Below are 25,245 nucleotides of genomic sequence, written 5' to 3'. Positions count from 1 at the left end.
ATGTTGGTGCATTTAATGTTGTCCCAGAGGTCTCTGAGACTGTCCTCTGTTCTTTTCATTCTTTTCTCTTTATTTTGCTCTGCAGCAGTTATTTCCACTATTTTATCTTCCACCTCACTTATTCGTTCTTCTGCCTCAGTTATTCTGCTATTGATCCCATCTAGAGTATTTTTCATTTCATTTATTGTGTTTTTAATTGATGCTTGATTCATCTTTAGTTCTTCTAGGTCCTTGTTAACTATTTCTTGCATTTGGTCTATTCTATTTCCAAGATTTTGGATCTTGGAAATAGAATCTTGGATCATCTTTACTATAATTATTCTGAATTCTTTTTCAGGTAGACTGCCTATTACCTCTTCATTTGTTAGGTCTGGTAGGTTTTTATCTTGCTCCTTCACCTGCTGTGTGTTTTTCTGTCTTCTCATTTTGCTTATGTTACTGTGTTTGGTGTCTCCTTTTTGCAGGCTGCAGGTTTGTAGTTCCCGTTGTTTCTGGTGTCTGTCCCTAGTGGCTAAGGTTGGTTTAGTGGGTTGTGTAGGCTTCCTGGTGGAGGGGACTAGTGCCTGTATTCTGGTGGATGAGGCTGGATCTTGTCTTTCTGGTGGGCAGGTCCACGTCTGGTGGTGTGTTTTGGGGTGTCTGTGGACTTTTTATGATTTTAGGAAGACTCTCTGCTAATGGGTGTTGTTGTGTTCCTGTCTTTCTAGTTGCTTGGCATAGGGTGACCAGCACTGTAGCTTGCTGGTCGTTGAGTGAAGCTGGGTGCTGGTGTTGAGATGGAGATATCTGGAAGATTTTCGCCATTTGATATTATGTGGAGCTGGGAGGTCTCTTGTGGACCAGTGTCCTGAAGTTGGCTCTCCCACCTCAGAGGCACAGCACTGACTCCTGGCTCCTCAATTTGGGATGATTTGTTGTCTATTCATGTATTCCACAGATGCAGGGTACATAAAGTTGATTGTGGAGCTTTAATCCGCTGCTTCTGAGGCTCCTGGGAGAGATTTCCCTTTCTCTTCTTTGTTCCCACAGCTCCCGGGTCTCAGCTTTGGATTTGGCCCCGCCTCTGCGTGTAGGTCACCGGAGGGCGTTTGTTCTTCGCTCAGACAGGACAGGGTTAATGGAGCAGCCTCTTCGGGGACTCTGGCTCACTCAGGCCGGGGGCGGAGGGAGGGGCCCAGAGTGCGGGGTGAGCCTGCAGCGGCAGAGGCCAGTGTGATGTTTCACCAGCCCGAGGCGTGCTGTGTGTTCTCCCAGGGAAGCCGTCTCTGCATCCCGAGACCCCGTCAGTGACGGGTTGTACAGGCTCCCGGAAGTGCGGTGTGGACCGTGACCTGCACTCGCACACAGGCCTCTTGGCGGCGGCAGCAGCAGCCCCAGCGTCCCACGCCCATCTCTGGGCTCCGCGCTTTCAGTCGTGACTCGCGCCCGTCTGTGGAGCCCCTTTAAGCAGCGCTCTTAATCCCCTCTCCTCACGCACCAGGAAATCAATAGGGAAGAAATAGTCTCTTGCCTCTTCGGCAGCTCCAGACTTTTCCCCAGACTCCCTCCTGGCTAGCTGTGGCGCATTAGCCCCCTTCAGGCTGAGTTCTCACCGCCAGCCCCAGTCCTCTCCCTGCGCTATGACAGAAGCCCGAGCCTCAGCTTCCAGCGCCGCCCACCCCGGCGGGCGAGCAGCCAAGCCTCTCGGGCTGGTGAGTGCCGCTCGGCACTGATCCACTGTGCGGGAATCTCTCCGCTTTGCCCTTCCCACGTACGTGGGGAGTTTCTTGCCTTTTAGGAGGTCTGAGGTCTTCTGCCAGTGTTCAGTAGGTGTTCTGTAGGAGTTGTTCCACGTGTAGCTATATTTCTGGTGTATCTGTGGGGAGGAAGGTGATCTCCGCATCTTACTCTTCCGCCATCTTCCCCAGAAGTCTGATTTTTTGAATGAATGAATAAACTGAAGTTTACTATCTTGGATGGTCAGTAACACACTATCTGAATAATAAAATGAGTTAATTAGAGATATAGCTGAGATGCAAATTAATAAATCACCCACTCTTTATTATTTGCAAGTTAATATTTTAATTAAATAATTGAACCTAAGCAATGTTACAATCTAAGTAGTTAATTCTTATATAGCACGAGCTCTTATCTTTTTGGCAAATATCTGAAATTGAATATTTTTGTTCCTTCTTTTTTATTAGCTTTAATCAGACCTAATTCATATTCCCAGTATGAATTGGATATTTATCACCCTTAATCCTATATTAACACTAATTCATCTTTGGACTGGTTTTCTAGTCTTAGGTTATCTTGAAGTAAAAATATCATTTTGCATTCAGCTGCTGAAAAGGTCTCTGTATCACGCATATGTATTTTAAGTATTTATTCAAACCATTATGATAATAATGTATAGTCTCCATTGAATTTTAATTTATTTGTTATATTTTTAGCCTTATACAGCTCCTCATCAGCCAAAAGATCAGGACCTTTTCCCTTGCATCTTCTGGGCTAAGATTGCCTGATTTATCTTTATCACATAGCCATGAAAGGAAAAGAAAAACTAATTGTCTAGGTTTTCTTTTTTTGCACATTGTAGTATACCACCAACATTCTTGTCAAGATGCTCTCTAATCAGATGATTATTCTCCTTTTGGCTCTTTAAAAATAAAATAGTCCATCACTCATCGATTATTACTAGCAAAAATCACTGACTTGTTTTAATTTGAAATTTAAATTGAATAGTTTCCCGTTAGAAACACGCCAGTGGCAACTGAGCACACAGAACTTATGCAAAGGTACACAAGACATTTGTTTTTGGAAAAGTCTATATTTTTATTTATTACATGTATTTTTTTTTTTTTTTTTTTTGCGTTATGTGGGCCTCTCACTGTTGTGCCCTCTCCCGTTGCAGAGCACAGGCTCTGGATGCGCAGGCTCAGTGGCCATGGCTCATGGGCCCAGCCACTCCACGGCATGTGGGATATTCCTGGACCGGGGCACGACCCCGCATCCCCTGCATCAGCAGGTGGACTCTCAACCATTGCGCCACCAGGGAAGCCCTATTACATGTATTTTTATATTCTTTTTTACTTGAAAGATTTGAGGCCGATTATAAATTATGAGATGAAGCAGTATATTCTTTATACAGAATAGAATTTCTTACTGAGTTTTCATAAAATTAAGTTAAAATAGCATTTAGCAAATAAAGCTTGTGCCAAGTTTAAAAGACCACAAAAGACATAAACTCATAGATGGAATAATTATTCATTTTACAGTAAAGAAACTGAAGCTAAGATCGTACAAGCAAAGTTGTATACAGAGGAATGATCTTGAAAGGGTTTTCATATTTAGGTTCAGAAATTATTTGAGGAAAGTGTTCCTGACAGTACCATTGAGGAACAAATAAGTGTTCTTGCAGCTAAACATGCATGCCCCCAAAATAATTAATTCCTTAGGAAGAGTGTTGAGGTACTATGGTAGGATTTAAAGCCAATGGGAGAATGAGTCTTGTCTTGTGTACTGGAAGACGAAAGTCAGTTGAGAAATAGCATAAAGTTCAGTATGACTTAATTGCATAGTTCGTGACAATGCTGTCTGACAAAATGGACTGAAATGGAAGAAGTGGGGTTAAGGATGCCTGTGAGAAGATGCCTGTGTCTGATCCATTTGTGAATTAACTGAGGTCTGGAGAAAGACTATGGTGATGAAAATGTGGTAAAGAAAAACACAACAAGAATTGACTCACATACTCACATATTAAGTCCTAAGGATAGCCTCATGACACTGAAATTAGGTCAAAATTTCAAAAAGAAAAATAAATCATTATTAAAGAAAGTAGGAAAAAGTTATTATTAAAGAGGAAAAACAGGGTTAAGGATGAGGACCTCCAAAATTGGGGCTTTACTTTTTTTGTAGAGTAAATGAACTAAGCCCGTATTCAGATTTCCTCAGGAATTATTGCTCACAGATTATTTTAGAAATAATGAAAAGTGGTAGCTTCATTTTTTATTTTTACAGTCAACTAATATGACCACATAAACTTATATTGACCACATAAAAAGATTTTAAATGCATCTCACCTTTTGTACTTTGTGTATTTAGCAGCTCTACTCAGAGGGTCTTATATTTAAGACCTGAGAGCCAGTCTACATGACAGCATACATATGCAGTGATGAAGGCCAGGGGAAAAAAAATGTCTTTGCCTTCACACTTCCTTTGTACAAAGTCACTTGCCAATATGGAAAAACTCCCTTTTCTTTCTTCCCAGTGATGTTTACGGTAGGGAGGCGTTTGCATATTGTTTCACAGTGTGCATCTGCAAGTTGTTTGGATGCTAAGCATTCTACTTCTGAGGACCTTGAGCTGGTGGGAAAGCTCAGAATCAAGTCATTTGAAGCAGGAAAACAACTCTGATGTATTGCTCCTTTTCTCTGTTTTCCTTAGTTGCTCAGCCCCCTACAGTGTTTTCAACCCTAGAAGTGTGAACGGCAGTGCAAAGCAAAAACATCACCACGACTAAGGATATGTCTAATCTAAATTCGTCCATATGCATTCAGTCATTAACTGTACAACACTTTCTGAAAAGGGAGTATACATCACAGTTCAAAGCTGGGCAACATCATGAAAAAGAACCAGCTTAATTGGGGTTGAGGAAATAACTTTTTTTAAGTGACTGCTCCAAGGTCATGAGATTTGACAGTATACCTGAATAAAAAATATCCAAGGTTTATTACATTACCTCACCTCTTCTTTTAGTACATGCTTTGCTTTGTGGAAATTGGTGTTGAAATCCCAAGAATTATTTGATAATACTTGGTAATGAGTTGAATTACATTCCCTAAAATGGCTATGTTGAAGTCCTACCCGCTGTTACCTGTGCATGTGACATTACTTGGAAAAGACTCCTTCCTTCCAGAACTGTGAGAGAGGACATTTTTTGTTGTTGTTATAAGCAGCCCAGTTTGTGGAATTTTTTTACAGCAGCCCTGGGAAACTAATACATACTCTGAGCTCAATTTTTTCTCTGATTATAAATTATCTACTTATTGTTATATATTCATTACTAAAAAAAATTTCCCAATTTTTAGTTAGAGAATACTGTGATACCTTAAAAGACTTCTAGTAACCTTTGGAACTTCTGAAAAGAACATACACATTTAAAAGGAAAGAAACATTTCATCACCTTAATGAATCAATGTCGATTGTGTGAATATGAACATTCTCATTTCCATCTTCAGTCTGGCTTTGGCTTCACTTGCTAGCACCCCAGAATTAAATTGTATGAACTGTTAACTTCTGGAGGGTCTCAGAAGGAGAGACTGATGAGGATGGTGGTAGTGGTGGTGATTACTAGAAACAGGATAATTCATATCTTAAATCTTTTTAGCTTGATAAGCATTTGTTAGTACTTACTGACATGTTATATACACAAATATATATATATATATATATATATATATATATATATAGTGTGTGTGTGTGTGCGCGCATATGCACACACACATATATTTACCTTTTGGATAAAAATGTAGGTTTCCATTTCCTTTCATCATAGATTGGATTCCCCAGAAAGCAAAGCCTGAAGTTAAAAGGAGTATATGGAGACTTTACTGGGGCATATGAGATACATACACATATTTACTGAGGGAAGAAAGCATGGAAGGAGAGAGATTTACTATAATTTTTTATCAAGTTGGCCACTTATTTGGGAAATTCTGGAGTTACAACTTTATGGTAAAGAAACTCCTCTATATCCACAACAAACTCAGTGAATATAGCCTTCCACCTCCTTGACCAAAAGCCCGGGCCCTCTCTAGAGGTCACCACTTCTCTTTCAGTTCACCAAGCAGAGGCAGTTTAATCTCTCACACTCCAGGTATTATAGAACCCCAATGAGATCAGGGAGTCTCTTTGCTTCCCCTGTTACACTGTTTCCCTGTCTTAAATTTCTGACCCTTTCCTTTGATTCTCACAATCCTTCTGTGCACTCCAGCTACTGCCAGCAATTATAATGACTTCAGTATTTACCTGAAGGAGTCACCAAACATGTGGACTCTCAGTTCCCGGACCTTCTGGTTTCCAAAAGCCTTCCTTACACTGGAGTTCAGCCATTGTCTGCCACTGTATTTCCCTTAACCTCTTATTTTACCAATACCTTAAACTACCTTGCCCCTATATCTCATGAGTGGAGGCCTAAATCTAGAAGACCCACACATACCAAGCTGTTTCCTGGAAAGCTGGCTGTCATGTTGGAGCTGCAATAGGAAGAGGTCATGTGTCAAGGAACTGAAGGCAGCTGGTAGCTGGTAGCAAGCAAGGAGCTAAGGCTCTCAGCCCAACAGCCCACGAAGAAGTAAATCCTGCCAACAACCATGGGAGTGAACTTGGATGCAGATCTTGCCCTAGTTGAGCCTTGAAATGAGTGAAACCCTGGCTAACACCTTGATTACAATCTTGTGAGAAGCCTTGAGCCACAGGTCCCCAGCTAAGTATACCCAGATTCCCGACCCACAGAAACTGTGATATTAAAGTTGTTCTTTTAAGCCATTAAGCTTTGGTGCCATTTGTTATTCAGCAATAGATAACAGATGGGGTATCTAAGCACCACCCCCCCAAAAAAAATAGTCATCCGTTCCTTTGGAAGCTGACATAAATCCTGAAAACCAGTGTTTTGTAATTAAGTAACTGTTAAGTGAAAAGCAACAATAGAGCCTCTAAGAAAAAGAGTCCGATAAAAAGAGAAAATAGCCCAAGGGAGAAACCTATACCCCGTGATACACCCCATGAATGCATCCAGATTTCTGCCTTTCCCATAAAAGTGCTGTGGGTGCCATTACTATTTATTGTCGGCTCCTAAGGACTCGGTATTCTCGTCAAACAGTACATAATGGATAGAATGACTCTAATGCGTTTTTAAGCCCTCTTTCCAGACTATATGAGCAATTTAATAACACTTATTTCTTCCTATTTCCAGCCTTCCCCTGCTCAGACAATTTATGTAGTAGCATTTTTATCTTATCCTACTCTCACCAATAGGATGTAGTAGAGTAGGTTTTTCCAAATTCTTCTTTGTGTGCTTTATTCCTATTGTTGCCTATATGGACTCTGATAATAATGCTAACAAAATGATGATGATGGAAGGGTCTAATCATATGCAGTTATGGGCCATTCAGGAGCAGGTCACTATCATTAACCTTTGTCCCTGCATGGTTAGACTCCATTGTTCCCATGTGGTATCTCCATTCTAAATGTATCTTAGGATTTGTTTGTACTATATTTTTGTACTACATCTCAGAATGGTATAGCTAAACCAGTTTAGACACGAATGTACTCTTGTCATAGCATAAGAATGGTACCAGTTCAATCAGTGGCATCCATAAAACTTCAGAATAGCGGAAGGATTAACAACATGGATGAGCTACTTGGTCTCTCAGTGTCTCAGTTTACTGATCTGTCAAATGGGGATAAAAAATCATCTCTACCTAATGGTTGTTGTGAGCATTAAATAAATATAATACTTAACTTACTTAAAACAGTATCTGGCACATAGGAAGTTCTAAGTGTCAGCTGTATATGCCATATGTAAACCTTCCAAAAATAGGAAAATCTCACTTCTGTAAACAATCTCCAAAAGGTTTTCACACACATTATCTCACCCTACTGAGACCAAAAAAAAAAAAAAGTGCAGGAAGAAATGACAGAGGGTATTGTACTCCTTTTCCAGATGAAGAAACAAAGGTCAAAAATATTAAATAACAAGCATCAAATCTCATAAGTGTCAGTGCTAAGATTTGAATCTAGGTTTTCTCCTGAGAATTTTCCTGGAGCTTCTTCTGTCTGTTTTAGAGAGGTTGATAGGTGGAAATATGTGTTCTTATTGTATTGGATGGAGATTCAATCATTGAGGATATTCAGGCACATAGTCATGCTCATTCTTTCCACCGTAGAACAAGGTGGGAGTGTGATGGGAATTTAGTAAAGAGTTGAATGGAATATGTATGAAAAGATGAAGTATTGCTATAATATATAGACACCCCTTGGGCAATCATCATCTAGTATCTCATCAAGATTGGGATGATGTACTCCTGTTTTTGTTTGGTATTTTTTTTCAATATCAGACAGTGACATAGTAATTTGTGGCCAGTGTTTGAGTGTTGGTATAATGATGCTCAGGACAGCATTTCCCAGTCTTTCTTGGGAGTATATGTTTGTTTTGTGTTTGTTTTAAGACTAAGAAAAGGTCCAATCTCACCATTTGATAGAATGAAACAAAACCATTAAATGAAGGAGGATGTGTACCTCATATTTTATGGTACCTGTATGATGTTTCTGGCTTTAACATAAGCCAATACATTGTTTTTAGCTCTACAAAATGTAATAACACAAAAGAAATGGGCCGTACTGGTGGAAGTGAGTAAGCTATCTATCTATTAACCAGTCCGTTCAGAGAGTTAAATCTTTTTCTTTGCCTCAATCACATTTAATGCATCTTTGCCAAGAGTCCCAGATATCACACTTTTGAAATATCAGAAGTATATAATGAAAAATATCCAAAAGCCTGTTTTTATGTCTAGATAGTGTCTTTTTATATTCTACTTTTTTATTTTTATAGGAATTCACTGTCAGCAGAGAGCTATCAGGTCCTAGATTTGTCTATAGCTCTGGCGAAAGCTCCGCCTGTCTACTTCTGGCTTGTGAGAGTTTCTTTCCTTTGGGGCGGTGGCTGGTGCCAGAATGAGAGGAAATATCATGCCCTCTGAGAGTCAAGAGCAGCTGGCGCAGTTTCCCTGGTGTTTATGGGATATTATAGGCATAAAGGCACATTTGGAGCTGGTTGGGGAATGAACTTAGTGCTTCTTTCTTTTATCTTTATAATCCACTTTACTAGCAAGGATTATCCTAGCATTCATATTAAATTTAGCAAATGCAGATAAAAGAAAGCTAGGCTGCCACAAGGTACTCTGACAAGGCAGTCCGTATGCTGGGTAGATAAACTGCCTTTTATCAAATGAAACAATAAAGACACAAAGAAACTTGTTCAAATTTTTTTTTTTTTTTTGGAACAATGAAAACGATTTTTGTAAGAATTAACCAGAGGGAGTTGTACATCTGGAAAGCGGTAAACACATAGTTTCTGTTTGGGAGAAAACTGGCATTATTGCCCCCAAAATTATACACCTGCAGTGTGATCCAAATTTGTCAAGCTGTGGGTATCATGGAAAGGAATTTTCTACCAGAAATTTGCATTAGATGGTGTTTTTCATTATTTATTTTAATGACATCTTCCTTCATTTTTGGCAGAATTTTTATAGTGTGTATTTCATGAAGAGCTACAGAAATTTAATATAATAAAATAAGTAAAATGTCAACATAGCAAAACTAGGCTCCTAGGGTCATAAAGGTGATTTTTGTTTTATTTCCTCATAGAAGTCAGGTCTCAGGCAAATTTTGCAAATCACAGAAATTATTCCTTAGTGCTCAGCTGTCTGCTTTTTTTTTTAATACTCCCATATTTCCCACAATTCCTTCCTATTATTTTTTTCCCCTGATCATATAAGATAGGCCTTTTTTTTTTTTTTTTTGCGGTATGTGGGCCTCTCACTCTTGTGGCCTCTCCCATTGCGGAGCACAGGCTCCGGACGTGCAGGCCCAAAGGCCATGGCTCACGGGCCAAGCTGCTCTGTGGCATGTGGGATCCTCCTGGACCGGGGCATGAACCCACGTCCCCTGCATCGGCAGGCAGACTCTCAACCACTGCGCCACCAGGGAAGCCCAAGATAGGCCTTTTTGATGTTTATTCTTCATTCTTCGAATGAACATCCACTCTTAGGACATTCACATCTGCCTTATTCACGTATTAAATAATTAATCCAGAGGACAATTTAGGAGCAACTATGGCCCACAGACTTGAGAAGGCACTGGAAATATAAAGATGAATATTCTAATCAATAGTGAACTTCTGTTCAAAATACATCGGAATGCTGTGTAAATGAAAGCTATTAAATATTATACAGCCGAGCTCAAAGAAAAAATAAATGAAATTTGTCAGATGCTATTAATGTACCAAGAATACAAAGTCAATGCAGTGTTGAAGTCAAGACGGGCCTAGGCTTTTCCAACATAGATTTAAAATTTATGGAGTTGGATCATGGATTTTGATGCCCAAATAAGGTTGCAAGAAGCGGCCCTTCATGTCTTAAAAGGCATGAAGCCTCCATATAAACTCAGGAAACAGGAGGCATACTCTGCTTATTCTCCTAAAATATGGCATGGAAATTTTCCATCTGCCCACAGCTCTGGGGGTGCGGAGAGTGACCTGGGAGAAATTGGAACCCAAGTCCGCCCACATACAGCTAGGAGATTAGAATTTTTATTCTCAGTGTTTTGAGAGTAAAATTTGCCCGTCTCAGAGGCAAACTTAGAAATCATGTGTATGCTTACATCTAAAAAACAGGGTACTCCTAGGAAAGACAATGCCCTCTGGAAATAATCATACCATCAAAAATCGCCAACCACATAATGAAGTTAACATCCATGAAAGAATCAACAGATGCAACACAGGTAAATGGAATTCAATTATAATAGTTGATATTCAATGTGTTATTTGGCACAATATTTTAGTATTGTCACAGTATTTTAATATTTCTCAAATTAAAAAAAATTAATTTAATTCTCATTCCTACTTATGTTTATCTGTTGACTTGCACCGAAGTTAAGTTAGAGGAATTTTGTAGTTTTCTGGAATTTGAAGGGGGATTTCATGTACTTGCTTACTCATGCCCTTAACAAATATTTATTCAGAGCTATGTTATATCAAGTACTGTGCAGCATACTTGAGATACAGCACAAAAATGACACTGTCAATGTGGCTCAGGAGATAAATCCTAGCGAGGCAGGGAGACTAGTAAGAGGGTAGTTATATTTCAGTGTCATAGATTAATGATATAAATAAACAGTACAGCACACAGAGCTCTTGAGTTAACCTAACTTTTTACAATCCTGGAGAAGTGTTACCCTGGTTAAATATTTTTAATTTAATGCATAGAAAAACATCCTATAGACACCAGAATGAAATGAAAATTTGCCTTAATGGAAATCACAGATCAAATTGGCCTCAAATGCCTCCTCTAACAAAAACTCCAGAAGATTTGGCAATGTGTACACAATTGTTGGTGAAGAAAAATGGTGTGCCTCAAAATTGTGTACTCTAAGTTTTCAATCACATGAGAAATTAATTGAAATATAACCTTATAAATATATGAGCTTAGAAAGTTTGTCACTATGTTACTCAATGGAAAAAGTTGATGAAAAGCACATTGCAGTTGAACCAGAAATAAACCAAAATAAAGAATAGGAAGGTTAGGCTATATAAAAGGATATAATTCCAAAGCAAATATAATTCCAAAATAAAAATCAAGTGTTAAAAATTATTCTTGAAGAGGAAAGTACATTCTCTGAAATAAAATTAATAAGAATAATCAGGGGTCTTTGGCTATTAGGATAGTTCCATATTGGTTAGTTAAGAAAAAGCACCTTATTAAAGGTGACAGAAAGAAAGCCAAAAAGAACATAGTTGATCTTTCTTAAGTGAGATTGGTATAAAGTGAATCTATATTCAACATAGGAAATATTACAGCAACACTGGTGAGGTGATGAGGGCTCATGGAACCAAAACTTCATCGAATGTCCTCAAGTTCAGATTTCTTTTTGGTGAGCCTTGCCAATTGGCAGGATGATGACATTACATCTACAAATTTTTGATTTATTTTAATTACTGAAGTTATTTAGGACAAAACCTGCCTGACCAACTTTCTTGAAGTTGATCTTTTCCATGATAAAATATATGTTATTAAAACAAAATATAGTCTGTGATTTAAATTCTTGTTGACATCAAAACTATCAATTGTTATTTACTCCTTTTGCTATCTTTTCTTGTGTTTTACTAAAAAGTACCACAAATAAATCCCAAAGGCCTCTATGAGCAGTACCAACAGGCTAATCACATCTGGAACAAGATAATGGAAAGCATGATAAAGACAAATGGTTTGAAATAAGTAGTCATTTTTTTTCACCATGGAATACTGCAAAAAATTAGAAAATGCTTGGTAGTCTAGTTATGCATTATCTGTTATCATCTTTATGTTTTGTTTGTTTGAAAAGTCAAAAGACTGAAGAAGGTCAAGTTTGTAATGGGAATTCTAATAGAATTTTATGATAAAGGTAAAGTAGTTCTGGGGAAAAAAGTTTACCAGTGGAAAAAAGTAATCTGGGTGAAAATACTAGTTAATATGAACCAAAATTCAAAAGTTAGAAAGGCAGCAGTGAAATATAATAAAATGTCCTCATCTTATAACAAGGAGAAATCAACCACTACTCTAACTTGTGAGAATATAATTGGAGACTGATCTGTGTTTTCAAATTGCAAATGAAAAGTCTAGGATAATTAAAATAAGCTATTTACTTTTAAAATCACTAGAGAAATTAAGAAGGAAAAAGGAAGAACATAAGATAAAAAATTATTAAAATAAAAATTATTAAAATGATGGCTCAGAAATCTGAAAATAGAAAGAATAAACACTACCCTCTTTAACATTGCAGTGAAACACATTAAAATAATTCCTCATCCACAATTTATTTTATTTCTCCTAAATATATATTTCTATCATAAGTGGTTTTGGAGTTCATAGAGCAGAATACTTTTCTAGCCCTTATAAATGTTATTATATAAAGGTTTTAAAAAGGTAATTAGCTTACTATATTAAAAAGAAAGAAAAATATGAAGATGAAATGGGTTATTACACTCAAATTAAACTCAAATTATTTCATTATGATTTAACTTGTGTTGTACAGTGATTCAATCAGTTTTCTTATTTTGTAGTTGGATTCATTACATTATTTGTCATAATCAAATAATATTCAATTTTGTAAAAGCTATCATTACAAAATCATATAATAAACTCTTATGTTCAGACATTAAAACAGCTAAATTATCTTTCTTGCCAACGAGTGTAGATTTCCCTTTTCAATTAAAAATAAAAATGAGATGTGACACAAAGGAAAGATATTAATTTCCAAACCAGGATCAGAGTTCTGGAAATTGGATATATTTTCAATATGCGCAAAGGAAGAGTCTGCTTTCAACTGAAAGGAAACTAAATCTTGAAAATGGGTTGAAATGGGGTTGTGATGTGACCACTGTCTTCTTAGTTAATCCTTTCTGAGTGCCATGTTCCCTCTGGCCATAGTATCTTTGCACATACTGTTCCCTCTGCCTAGGACACTCTTCCTCCTGTCCACCCCCTCAACACCTACCCCTTCTTCAGATCTTATCTCAAAGACTAACTCATCCTTAAGAAGGCCCATTTTCCCTTTTACGTCCTCATCCCAATATTTCATTTACTTAACAAATACCTTCCATATTTCATTGAAACTGAGACACTGCTGATGGTAGGATACATCTTATTTTATGTGGTATCACTTGAAAGGAAAATGTGATGTTAATTAAACTATGACACAATGTTTCATAGGATTCAGAATTTTTCTTTTTCTTTTATTGAAAGAGCTCTTTCAGAAATAGACCTATTTTTTTTTACCATATATTCCTCTTGTGCATATATAAAAATTTTTTGAAATAAAATAGATATATTCCTAAAATACATTCAGAATTCAACTTGCAATTCCTTTTCACTTCAGAGATGTCAATATCCATGTGACGTTGGTCAATTCCACATGATATTCTCTTTTAAGGCATCAGAAACATTGGGGGTGCAGTGCTTCATAAAAGTTTGCTCCAAACTCCAAATCACTGGCTTTCTTCTACAAGTTTGCTCCAAGTTTCTCCTTCATTGGAAGATTTGCATAGGCACTTTACTGATGTTACCAGAAGGTTTCAAATTAAGGTTTTCTGATACAATCAAAACTTTTATTTCTTCCTCAGATGGACATGAAATCAAGCCACAAAAATAGACAGCCAGGTCCAAAACAATGCCAACTCTCACACCTTAGGTAAGTGAGTATAAGACACCACTGATTCTAAGAGTCCAATTTCCAAAATGTTAAACTATATATTTTCGACTGATGAAATGTTCTGTGTAAATGTCAATGTGCCAAGCCTTGTTTTAAGCACTTTATGAATATTAACTCATCTCATCTTCATGACATTTCTATGAGGTAGGTGCAATTAATTCCTTTTTATATAGGAGGAAACATAAGCACAGAGGTTAAATAACTTGCTGAACTTCACACAGTCAGAAAGTGACAGAAGTGTGTAAACTTGTGTATCTCCTATAATTACATTAGTACTTTCCCTGTTTTAAAAATTAATTCTGTTTACTACCAGATTGTAAACTTCTATGAGAGTACATTGTTTTGTCTATTGAAACCCCAGTACATTTCAGTGCTTGATACAAACTAAAAGTTCAAGGGATGTTTGTTATAGATTGAGCATAGATACTCTTAGCTTTTTCTCTAACCTCAATAGCTTTCCTTCCCTGTTTCTTAGTGTTAACTTTGACTTGTGTGATCTAGATTTATGTGTAATGAGACTTTGTCTTCTCATACATGCTATAACAAGGAAAGTCAAAAGATTTTCACTTGAAATTATCTTCCTAAGTGATTAATGAAAACCAGCTTTTATGATTCACACTTTTGTGTTTGACATTGTTCTTTCTTGGAAGTTCTCTTTTTAAAATTTAAATACATATGTGTGAGAGGTGTAATATGTTAAATAATACTGAGTGAATTCATTTAGCTTATATCTCTTATTGATAAACAGAGTAAAAATGGATTTAACATGAAGATGCCTTCTGTGGGAATCAGGGTGAATTCAGGGAATCTGGAAGGGTTAAAATCAAATCTCACCAAACCCAGATTGTTTTAACTTCTGTGAAATATGACATACATACAGAAAAGTGTGCAAGTCATAAGTGTACATCCTGATGGGATTTTTCACAATGTAAACACACCTTAACCAAACAGAACAATATCAACATCCTAGAATCCCTAGTCACTAACCCTCCAAGAACAAAAGCTTTCTGACTTCATTCATCCTTGATTAGTTCCACCTGTTTATAAACCTAATATAAACAGAATGCTAAAGTATGTACTTTTTTGTGTATGGCTTTCTTTAATCAATTTGTGAAACTTATTTATAATTTTATGAGTCCTTGTAGCTCATTCATTCTCATTGCTGTGTTGTATTCCACTACATAAGCATGTCATGGTTTATTTACCTATTTTACTTTTGGTAGCTGTTGGCATATTTTCCAGTTTGGGACTATTATAAGCAATACTGCTATGAACATTGTATGTGCCTTTGGTAAAAATTAAAATTAATTACTTCTGGGTATACAACTAGTAGTAGACTTTGGGGACCACATGGTATGTGAAAAGTTCAGCTTTAGTAAATACTGCCAAATGTTTGACTATCAATGGTTACTTTTTCTTCCCGTCTTTTGGTGGTTTGGGAGAGGAAGGTTCATCCTGGTCATCTTAACTGATCTGTATTTTTTAATTTAAAAAAATGTCAATACAACTTTAGAGGTTACATTCTATTTATAGTTATTACAAAATATTGGCTATATTCCCCATTTAGTACAATGCATCCTTGAGCCTGTCTTACACCCAGTAATTTGTACCTCCTACTTCCCCAACCCTATATTGTCCCTCCACCACCTCCCCACTGGTAACCACTAGTTTGTTGTCTGTACCTGTGAGTCTGCTTCTTTTTTTGTTGTATTCACTAGTTTGCTGTATATTTTAGATTCCACGTGTAAGTGATGTCATACAGTATTTGTCTTAATCTGTCTGACTTATTTCACTAAGCATAACACCCTCCAAGTCCATCCATGTTTTTGCAAATGGCAAAATTACATTCTTTTTTATGGTTGAGTATTATTCCATTGTGTGTGTGTGTGTCTGTTTATGTTATATATACACCACATCTTCTTTATCTACTCATCTGTTCATGGACACTTAGATTGTTTCCATATCTTGTCCATTGTAAATAAAGCTACTGTGAACAGTAGGGTTCATGTATCTTTTCAAATTACAGTTTTCTTTTTTGTTTTCAGATACATACCCAGGAGTGGAATTGCTGGGACATATGGTAGTTCTATTTTTAATTTATTGAGAAACCTCCATATTGTTTCACAGTGGTTGCACCAATTTACATTCCCACAAACAGTATACGTGGATTCCCTTTTCTCCACATCCTCACCAACATTTGTTATTTGTGTTCATTTTAATGATAGCCATTCTGACAGGTGTGAGGTAATATCTCATTGTGTGTTTTTTTTAATATCTTTATTGGATATAGTTACTTTAAAATGATGTGTTAGTTTCTGCTGTATAGCATGCAATCAGCTATATGTAAACATATATTGCCATATCACCTCCCTCTTGCATCTACCTCCCACACTCCCTATCCCAGCCCTCTAGGTAGTCACAAAGCACCGAGCTGATCTCCCTGTGCTAAGCAGCTGCCTCCCACTAGCTATCTATTTTACGTTTGGTAGTATATATATGTCAATGCTACTCTCTCACTTCGTCCCACCTTACCCTTCCCCCTCCCCGTGTCCTCAAGTCCACTCACTACGTCTGCGTCTTTATTCCTGTCCTGCCCCTAGGTTCATCAGAAACTTTTTTTTTTTTCAGATTCCAAATGTATGTGTTAGCATATGGTATTTTTTATTCTCTTTCTGACTTACTTCACTCTGTATGACAGAATCTAGGTCCATCCACCTCACTACAAATAAATCAATTTCATTTCTTTCTATGGCTGAGTAATATTCCATTGTATATATGTGCCACATCTTCTTTATCCATGCATCTGTCGCTGGACACTTAGGTTGCTTCCATGTCCTGGCTATTGTAAATAGAGCTGCAATGAACATTGTGGTACATGACTCTTTTTGAATTATGGTTTTCTAAGGGTATATGCCCAATAGTGGGATTGCTAGGTCGTATGGTAGTTCTATTTTTAGTTTTTTAAGGAACCTCCATACTGTTCTCCATAATGGCTGTATCAATTTACATTCCCACCAAAAGTGCAAGAGGATTCCCTTTCCTCCCCACCCTCTCCAGCATTTATTGTTTGTAGACTTTTTGATGATGGCCATTCTGACCAGTGTGAGGTGATACCTCCTTGTAGTTTTGATGTGTATTTCTCTAATGATTAGTGATTTTGAGCATCCTTTCATGTGTTTGTTGGCAATCTGAATATCTTCTTTGGAGAAATGTCTATGTAGGTCTTCTGCCCATTTTTGGATTGGGTTGTTTGTTTTTTTTGATACTGAGCTGCATGAGCTGCTTGTATATTTTGGAGATTAATCCTTGGTCAGTTTCTTTGTTTGTCAATATTTTCTCCCATTCTGACTGTTGTCTTTTCATCTTGTTTATGGTTTCCTTTGCTATACAAAAGCTTTAAGTTTCATTAGGTCCCATTTGTTTATTTTTGTTTTTATATCCATTTCTCTAGGAGGTGGGTCAAAAAGGATCTTGCTGTGATTTATGTTATAGAGTGTTCTGCCTATGTTTTCCTCTAAGAGTTTTATAGTGTCTAGCCTAACATTTAGGTCTTTAATCCATTTTGAGTTTATTTTTGTGTATGGTGTTAGGAGGTGTTCTAATTTCATTCTTTTACATGTAGCAGTCCAGTTTTCCCAGCACCACTAATTGAAGAGGCTGTCTTTTCTCTATTCTATATTCTTGCTTCCTTTATCAAAATAAGGTGACCATATGTGCATGGGTTTATCTCTGGGCTTTCTATCCTGTTCCATTGATCTATATTTTTGTTTTTGTGCCAGTACCATATTGTCTTGATTACTGTAGCTTTACTGGCTATTGTATATCTACTATACTACTGTAGCTTACTGTAGTATAGTCTGAAGTCAGGGAGTCTGATTCCTCCAGCTCTGTATTTCTTTCTCGAGATTGCTTTGGCTATTTGGGGTCTTTTGTGTTTCCATACAAATTGTGAAATTTTTTGTTCTAGTTCTGTGAAAAATGCCATTGGTAGTTTGATAGAGATTGCACTGAATCTGTAGATTGCTTTGGGTAGTACAGACATTTTCACCATGTTGATTCTTCCAGTCCAAGAACATTGTATACATCTCCATCTGTTTGTATAGTCTTTAATTTCTTTCATCAGTGTCTTATAGTTTTCTGCATACAGATCTTTTGTCTCCTTAGGTAGATTTATCCCTGGGTATGTTATTCTTTTTGTTGCAGTGGTAAGTGGGAGTGTTTCCTTAATTTCTCTTTCAGATTTTCCATCATTAGTGTATAGGAATGCAAGAGATTTCTTTGCATTAATTTTGTATCCTGCTACTTTACCAAATTCATTGATTAGGTGTAGTAGTTTTTTTGTAGCATCCTTAGGATTCTCTATGTATAGTATCATGTCATCTGCAAACAGTGACAGCTTTACTTCTTCTTTTCTGATTTGGATTCCTTTTATTTCTTTTTCGTCTCTGATTTCTGTGGCTAAAACTTCCAAAACTATGTTGGAAAATAGTGGTGAGAGTGGGCAATCTTGTCTTCTTGCTAATCTTATAGGAAATGGTTTCAGTTTTTCACATTGAGAATGATGTTGGATATGGGTTTTTTCACATATGGCCTTTGTTATGTTGAGTTAGGTTCCCTCTTTGCCTACTTTCTGGAGAGTTTTTTTTCCTAAATGGGTGTTGAATTTTGTCAAAAGCTTTTTCTGCATCTATTGAGATTATCATATGGTTTTATTCTTCAATTTGTTAATATGGTGTGTCACATTGATTGATTGCATATATTGAAGAATCCTTGCATTCCTAGGATAAACCCCACTTGATCATGGTGCACGATCCTTTTAATGTGCTGTTGGATTCTGTTTGCTCATATTTTGTTGAGGATTTTTGCATCTATGTTCATCAGTGATATTCGCTTGTACTTTACTTTCTTTGTAACATCTTTGTCTGATTTTTGTATCAGGGTGATGGTGGTCTCGTAGAATGAGTTAGGGAGTGTTCCTCCCTCTGCTATATTTTGGAAGAGTTCGAGAAGGATAGGTGTTAGCTCTTCTCTAAATGTTTGATAGAATTCGCCTGTGAAGCCATCTGGCTCTGGGCTTGTGTTTGAAGATTTTAAATCACAGTTTCAATTTCATTGCTTGTGATTGATCTGTTTATACTTTCTATTTCTTCCTGGTTCAGTCTCAGAAGGTTGTGCTTTTCTAAGAATTTGCCCATTTCTTCCAGATTGTCCATTTTATTGGCATATAGTTACTTGTAGTAATCTCTCATGATCCTTTGTATTTCTGCAGTGTCAGTTGTTACTTCCCCTTTTTCATTTCTAATTCTGTTGATTTGAGTCTTCTCCCTTTTTTCTTGATGAGTCGGGCTAATTGTTTATCAGTTTTGTTTACCTTCTCAAAGAACCAGCTTTTAGTTTTATTGATCTTTGCTGTTGTTTCCTTCGTTTCTTTTTCATTTATTTCTGATCTGATCTTTATGATTTCTTCTGCTAACTTTGGGGTTTTTTTTTCTTCTTTCTTTCTTTAATTGCTTTAGGTGTAAGGTTAGGTTGTTTATTTGAGATTTTTCTTGTTTCCTGAGGTAGGATTTTATTGCCAAAAACTTCCTTCTTAAAACTGCTTTTGCTGCATCCCATAGGTTTTGGGTCGTCGTGTTTTCATTGTCATTTGTTTCTAGGTGTCCTTTGATTTCCTCTTTGATTTCTTCAGTGATCTCTTGGTTATTTAGTAGCATATTGTTTAGCCTCCATGTGTTTGTATTTTTACAGTTTTTTTTCCCTGTAATTGATATCTAGTCTCAAAGCATTGTGGTCAGAAAAGATACTTGATATGATTTCAGTTTCCTTAAATTTACCAAGGCTTGATTTGTGACCCAAGATATGATCTATTCTGGAGAATGTTCCATGATCACTTGAGAAGAAACTGTATCCTGTTGTTTTTGCATGGAATGTCCTATAAATATCAATTAAGTCCATCTTGTTTAATGTATCATTTAAAGCTTGTGTTTCCTTATTTATTTTCATTTTGGATGATCTGTCCATTGGTGAAAGTGGGGTGTTAAAGTCCCCTACTATGATTGTGTTACTGTTGATTTCCCCTTTTATGGCTGTTAGCATTTGTCTTATGTTTTGAGGTGCTCCTGTGTTGGGTGCAAAAATATTTACAATTGTTATATCTTCTTCTTGGATTGATCCCTTGATCATTATGTAGTGTCCTTCTTTGTCTCTTGTAATAGTCTTTATTTTAAAGTCTATTTTATCTGATATGAGTATTGCTACTCCAGCTTTCTTTTGATTTCCATTTGCATGGAATATCTTTTTCCATCCCCTCACTTTCAGTCCGTATGTGTCCCTAGGTCTGAAGTGGGTGTCTTGCAGACAGCATATAGATGGGTTTTGTTTTTGTATCCATTCAACCAGTCCATGTCTTTTGGCCAGAGCATTTAATCCATTTACCTTTAAGGTAATTATCGATATGTATGTTCCTATTACCATTTTCTTAATTGTTTTGGGATTGTTTTTTTAGGTCTTTTCCTTCTCTTGTGTTTCCTGCCTAGAGAAGTTCCTTTAGCATTTGTTGTAAAGCTGGTTTGGTGATGCTGAATTCTCTTAGCCTTTGCTCATCTGTAAAGGTTTTAATTTCTCTGTCGAACCTGAATGAGATCCTTTCTGGGTAAAGTAATCTTGGTTGTAGTTTTTTCCCTTTCATCACTTTAAATATGTCCTGCCACTTCCTTCTGCTTGCAGAGTTTCTGCTGAAAGATCAGCTGTTAACCTTATGGGGATTCCCTTGTATATTATTTGTTGCTTTACCCTTGCTGCTTTTAATATTTTTTCTTTGTGTTTAATTTTTGATAGTTTGATTAATATGAATTTTGGCATGTTTCTCCTTGGGTTTATCCTGTATGGACTCTATGCTTCCTGGACTTGATTGACTCTTTCCTTTCCCATATTAGGGAAATTTTCAACTCTAATCTCTTCAAATATTTTCTCAGTCCCTTTCTTTTTCTCTTCTTCTTCTGGGACCCCTATAATTCGAATGTTGGTATGTTTAATGTTGTCCCAGACGTCTCGGAGACTGTCCTCAATTCCTTTCATTCCTTTTTCTTTATTCTGCTCTGGGTTATATTTTTCCACTATTTTATCTTCCTGTCACTTATCTGTTTTTCTGCCTCATTTATTCTGCTATTGATTCCTTTTAGAGAATTTTTAATTTCATTTATTGTGTTGTTCATCACTGTTTGTTTGCTCTTCAGTTCTCCTAGGTCCTTGTTAAACATTTCTTGTATTTTCTCCATTCTATTTACAAGATTTTGGATCATCTTTACTCTCATTACTCTGAATTCTTTTTCAGGTAGACTGCCTATTTCCTCTTCATTTGTTTGGTCTGGTGGTTTTTTACCCTGCTCTCTTCATCTGTTGCATATTTCTCTGTGTTCTCATTTTGCTTCACTTACTGTGTTTGGGGTCTCCTTTTTGCAGGCTGCAGGTTCGTAGTTCCCATTGTTTTTGACTTCTGCTCCCCGTGGGTAAGGTTGTTTCAGTGGCTTGTGTCTGCTTCCTGGTGGAAGGGACTGGTGCCTGTGTTCTAGTGGGTGGGGCTGGATGTATCTTTCTGGTGGGTAGGGCCGTGTCCAGTGGTGTGTTCTGTGGTGTCTGTAAGTTTAGTATGATTTTAGGGAGCCTCTCTGCTAATGGGTAGGTTGTGTGCCTGTGTTGGTAGTTGTTTGGCATGGGGCATCCAGCAGTGGAGCTTGCTGGCCGCTGGGTAGTGCTGGATCTTAGCATTGAGACAGAGATCTCTGGGAGAACTCTTGCTGATTGATATTACATGGGGCTGGGAGGTCTCTGATGGTTCAATGTCCTGAACTCATCTCGTGAACCTTAGAGGCTCAGGCCTGACAGCAGGCCAGAGCATCAAGACCCTGTCAGTCACACAGCTCAGAAGAAAAGGGAGAAAAAAAGAAAGAAAGAAAAAGAAAAATAAGAACAAAAAAAATTATAAATAAAAAAAATTTTAATTCTTAACATAAAAAATAATTAATAAAAAAAGAAGAGAGCAACGAAACCAATAAACAAATCCACTAATGATAAGCACTAAAAACTAAACTAATTTAAACATAAATATCAGAAACAAATCAGTCACAGACACGAAATCCCACATCTACGGTTCCTCCTAAAGTCCACCACCTCAATTTTGGGATGAATTATTGCCTGTTCAGGTATTCCACAGATACAGGGTACGTCAAGTTAATTGTGAGGATTTAATCCACTGCTTCTGAGGCTGCTGGGAGGGATTTCCCTTTCTCTTCTTTATTCGCACAGCTCCTGGGGTTCAGCTTTGGTTTTGGCCCCACCTCTGCATGTAGGTCACCCTCAGTCATCTTTTGGGAAGTCTTAGGTCTTCTGCCAGCATTCAGTAGGTGTTTTGTATGAGTTGTTCCACTTGTTGAAGTATTTTTGATGTATTTATGGGGAGGAAGTTGATCTCCACATCTTACTCCTCCATCATCTTGAAGGTCCCCCCTTCAATGTGGTTTTCATTTGCATTTCTCTGGTGATTAGTGATGATGTGCAACTTTTCATGTGCCTGTTGGCCATCTGCATTTCCTCTTTGGAAAAATGTCTATTCAGTTCTTCTGCCCATTTAAAATTTTTTTGTTTATGTTTAGTTGTATGAGCTGTTTGTATATGTTGGATATTAATCCCTTATTAGTCATATCAATTGTAAATATTTTCTTCCATCTAGTAGGTTGTCTTTCCTTTTGTCAATGGTTTCCTTTGCTGTGCAAAAGCATTTAAGTTTAATTGGGTCCCATTTGTTTATTTTTGCTTTTATTTCCTTTACTTTAGGAGACAGAGCCAAAAAAAATGTATGACCAAGGCAATCTACAAATTCAGTGTAATCCCTATCAAAATATCAAGGCATTTTTCACAGAACTAGATCAAATAATTTTAAAATTAGTATGGAAACACAAAAGACTCCAAATAGCCAAAACAATCTTGGGAAAGAAGAAAAGAGCTGGAGGAATCACAATCATGCCCCCTGATTTGAAACTATACTACAAAGCTGCAGTCATCAAAACAGTGTGTTACAAGCACAAAACAGACACATAGATCAGTAGAATAGGATAGAGAGCCGAGAAATAATCCCATGCTCTTATGGTCAATTAACTTATGACAAAGGAGCCAAGCATATGCAATGGAGAAAAGACAGTCTCTTCAGTAAATGGTGCTGGGAAAATTGGACAGCTACATGTCCAGTTTGAAATCAGAACATTCTCTAACACCATATACAAAAATAAACTCAACATGGATTAAAGACCTAAATATAAGACCATATACTATAAAAATCCTAGAGAAAAACATAAGCAGAAACTCTTTGACATAAATCACAGCAGTATTTTTTTGGATCTGTCTCATCTTGCCTGATTTATAAGGGTTTTATGATACACTGAATCCTTCATTCAACATGTACATATTGAGAATCTGCTGTTTACAAGGAAATACTAATAGAGAATTTTATGCTTTGGGGTTGAAAATATGCTTGCCTATCCATTTTCCATTCAATCACCATAGAATCACTGTAAAACAGGTGGTAGAGGCACTATCATTCTTTCCTATATTTGGATTATGATATTCAGGAAGGTTAAATGACTTGCTCTTCCCAACTGGTAAATGACAGTGCTTGAACACAAGCCCAAGAGTTCTGACAACAAATCCTATGATAATTCTCCTTGGTCAGGTACCTCACCTTAGAGATATGACATATTTTCTTCTATCAGTCTACTTGTCATTTGTGGGAGGTTTGAGGGCAGGATTCTCATGAAATTATTTTGGCTATCAAACCTGCTTCTTTGCAATATCAGGGAAGTAACTTTGACTTATTGCCCTCTACCATTTTACCAGAGGAGTTTCTGGGTGCAGGCACAGTGTGGGTCAAGGAGGTCAGTTCTACTTCAACATACCCTGAATTTACCTAGAGGTGAAAGTAGGCTGAACTTTTCTAAATGCCCCAGGCAAAATCATGCCCTCAAGCCAGAGACGACAGGCAGGAAGGGTGAGCCAACATTGTCCAGCCTGCTCAGTTCTGCTCTTTCTGACAATCTCTTATTTCACAGAGTCTTACTTTTTTCCTCCCTAATCTAATTTTATAAATCTACCACTGTTTTTATCACCCAGATAAAATGAAACTTTGACTAACAAAATTTAGTTTCAGTGACAAGAGTCCAGTAAGATGGGTTGTAAGAGGGAAGAGATAGAAGAGAAATAGGAATAAAACATTTTTACTTGAATATTGATACAGTAAAGAAATAGAATATATAATAAAATATTATTGCACAAATGAAAAATCTCTAGTTACAAAGTATTTTTCATAAAGACAAAAGTCAAGCCAAATTGTACCTTTTATGATCTACCCATAAATTTATGTCAGTGTTCCTCGATTCATTCAGGGTCCAGAGAGACACATTTTAATTGCACACAGAAGTTCTGGAACAATCTTTTGTTTCTTTATTTACCTCTATTATAAAATGTCTTGGTAGACTTAGCCATTAACTTTTTCTGCTTTCTCAAGGAAAAAATAATTTAGCCACTTAAAGATATTAGGCTCCTGTGTATTATTTTCCTCCATTTGGTATCTGTGATTCCCCCTCTGAACACTTGAGCACTTGCAATCAGGGCACAATGACACACTAATAACAACTGAACCACCACACCAGCCATAATGCTGCACAGCTCCCAGATTTACCAGCGTTGAGCCCCAGCTATGTGGAACGGAGTCCAGAGCAGAGGCTGGCTCTTCTTCACAGCTACATCTGTTCCTTCTCCCTCTGGAGCATCTGTTATGAAGCATAATCCCTGCTGAGCATGTGTAGACCCAAACTTGGGCCTCTTTCCCCCGAAATTCTCAGCCCCTAAAATTCTACTGCTTGCATTCAAATACTCAGACTCCAATAGCCATTAGAACAATGCTGGAATTCAGAAGCAACAGTGTTCTTGTTTTCATCAAGGGTATTTTTCCACTGACAGAAATTGTTAAAAGAGGTTAGTATGACTTTTCTGGAAGAGAAATAGATATTTTAATTTTTCTGAGAGGTGGTAAAAAATTGTATCATTTTTTATATAAAATAAAGATCATATGAATCCAACGATTGTCCCCATTGGAGGGATTTTGACACTTCATCAACTGTTTTATCTTATAATGCCTTACCTTCATCCTCACGTTCAAGTATGTCCAGTTTTGTTTTTATGTGAATT

Source organism: Mesoplodon densirostris, chromosome 5 (genome assembly GCF_025265405.1).
Source record: "Mesoplodon densirostris isolate mMesDen1 chromosome 5, mMesDen1 primary haplotype, whole genome shotgun sequence".
Lineage (NCBI taxonomy): Eukaryota > Metazoa > Chordata > Mammalia > Artiodactyla > Ziphiidae > Mesoplodon > Mesoplodon densirostris.
Note: the sequence above shows the minus strand (reverse complement) of the source record.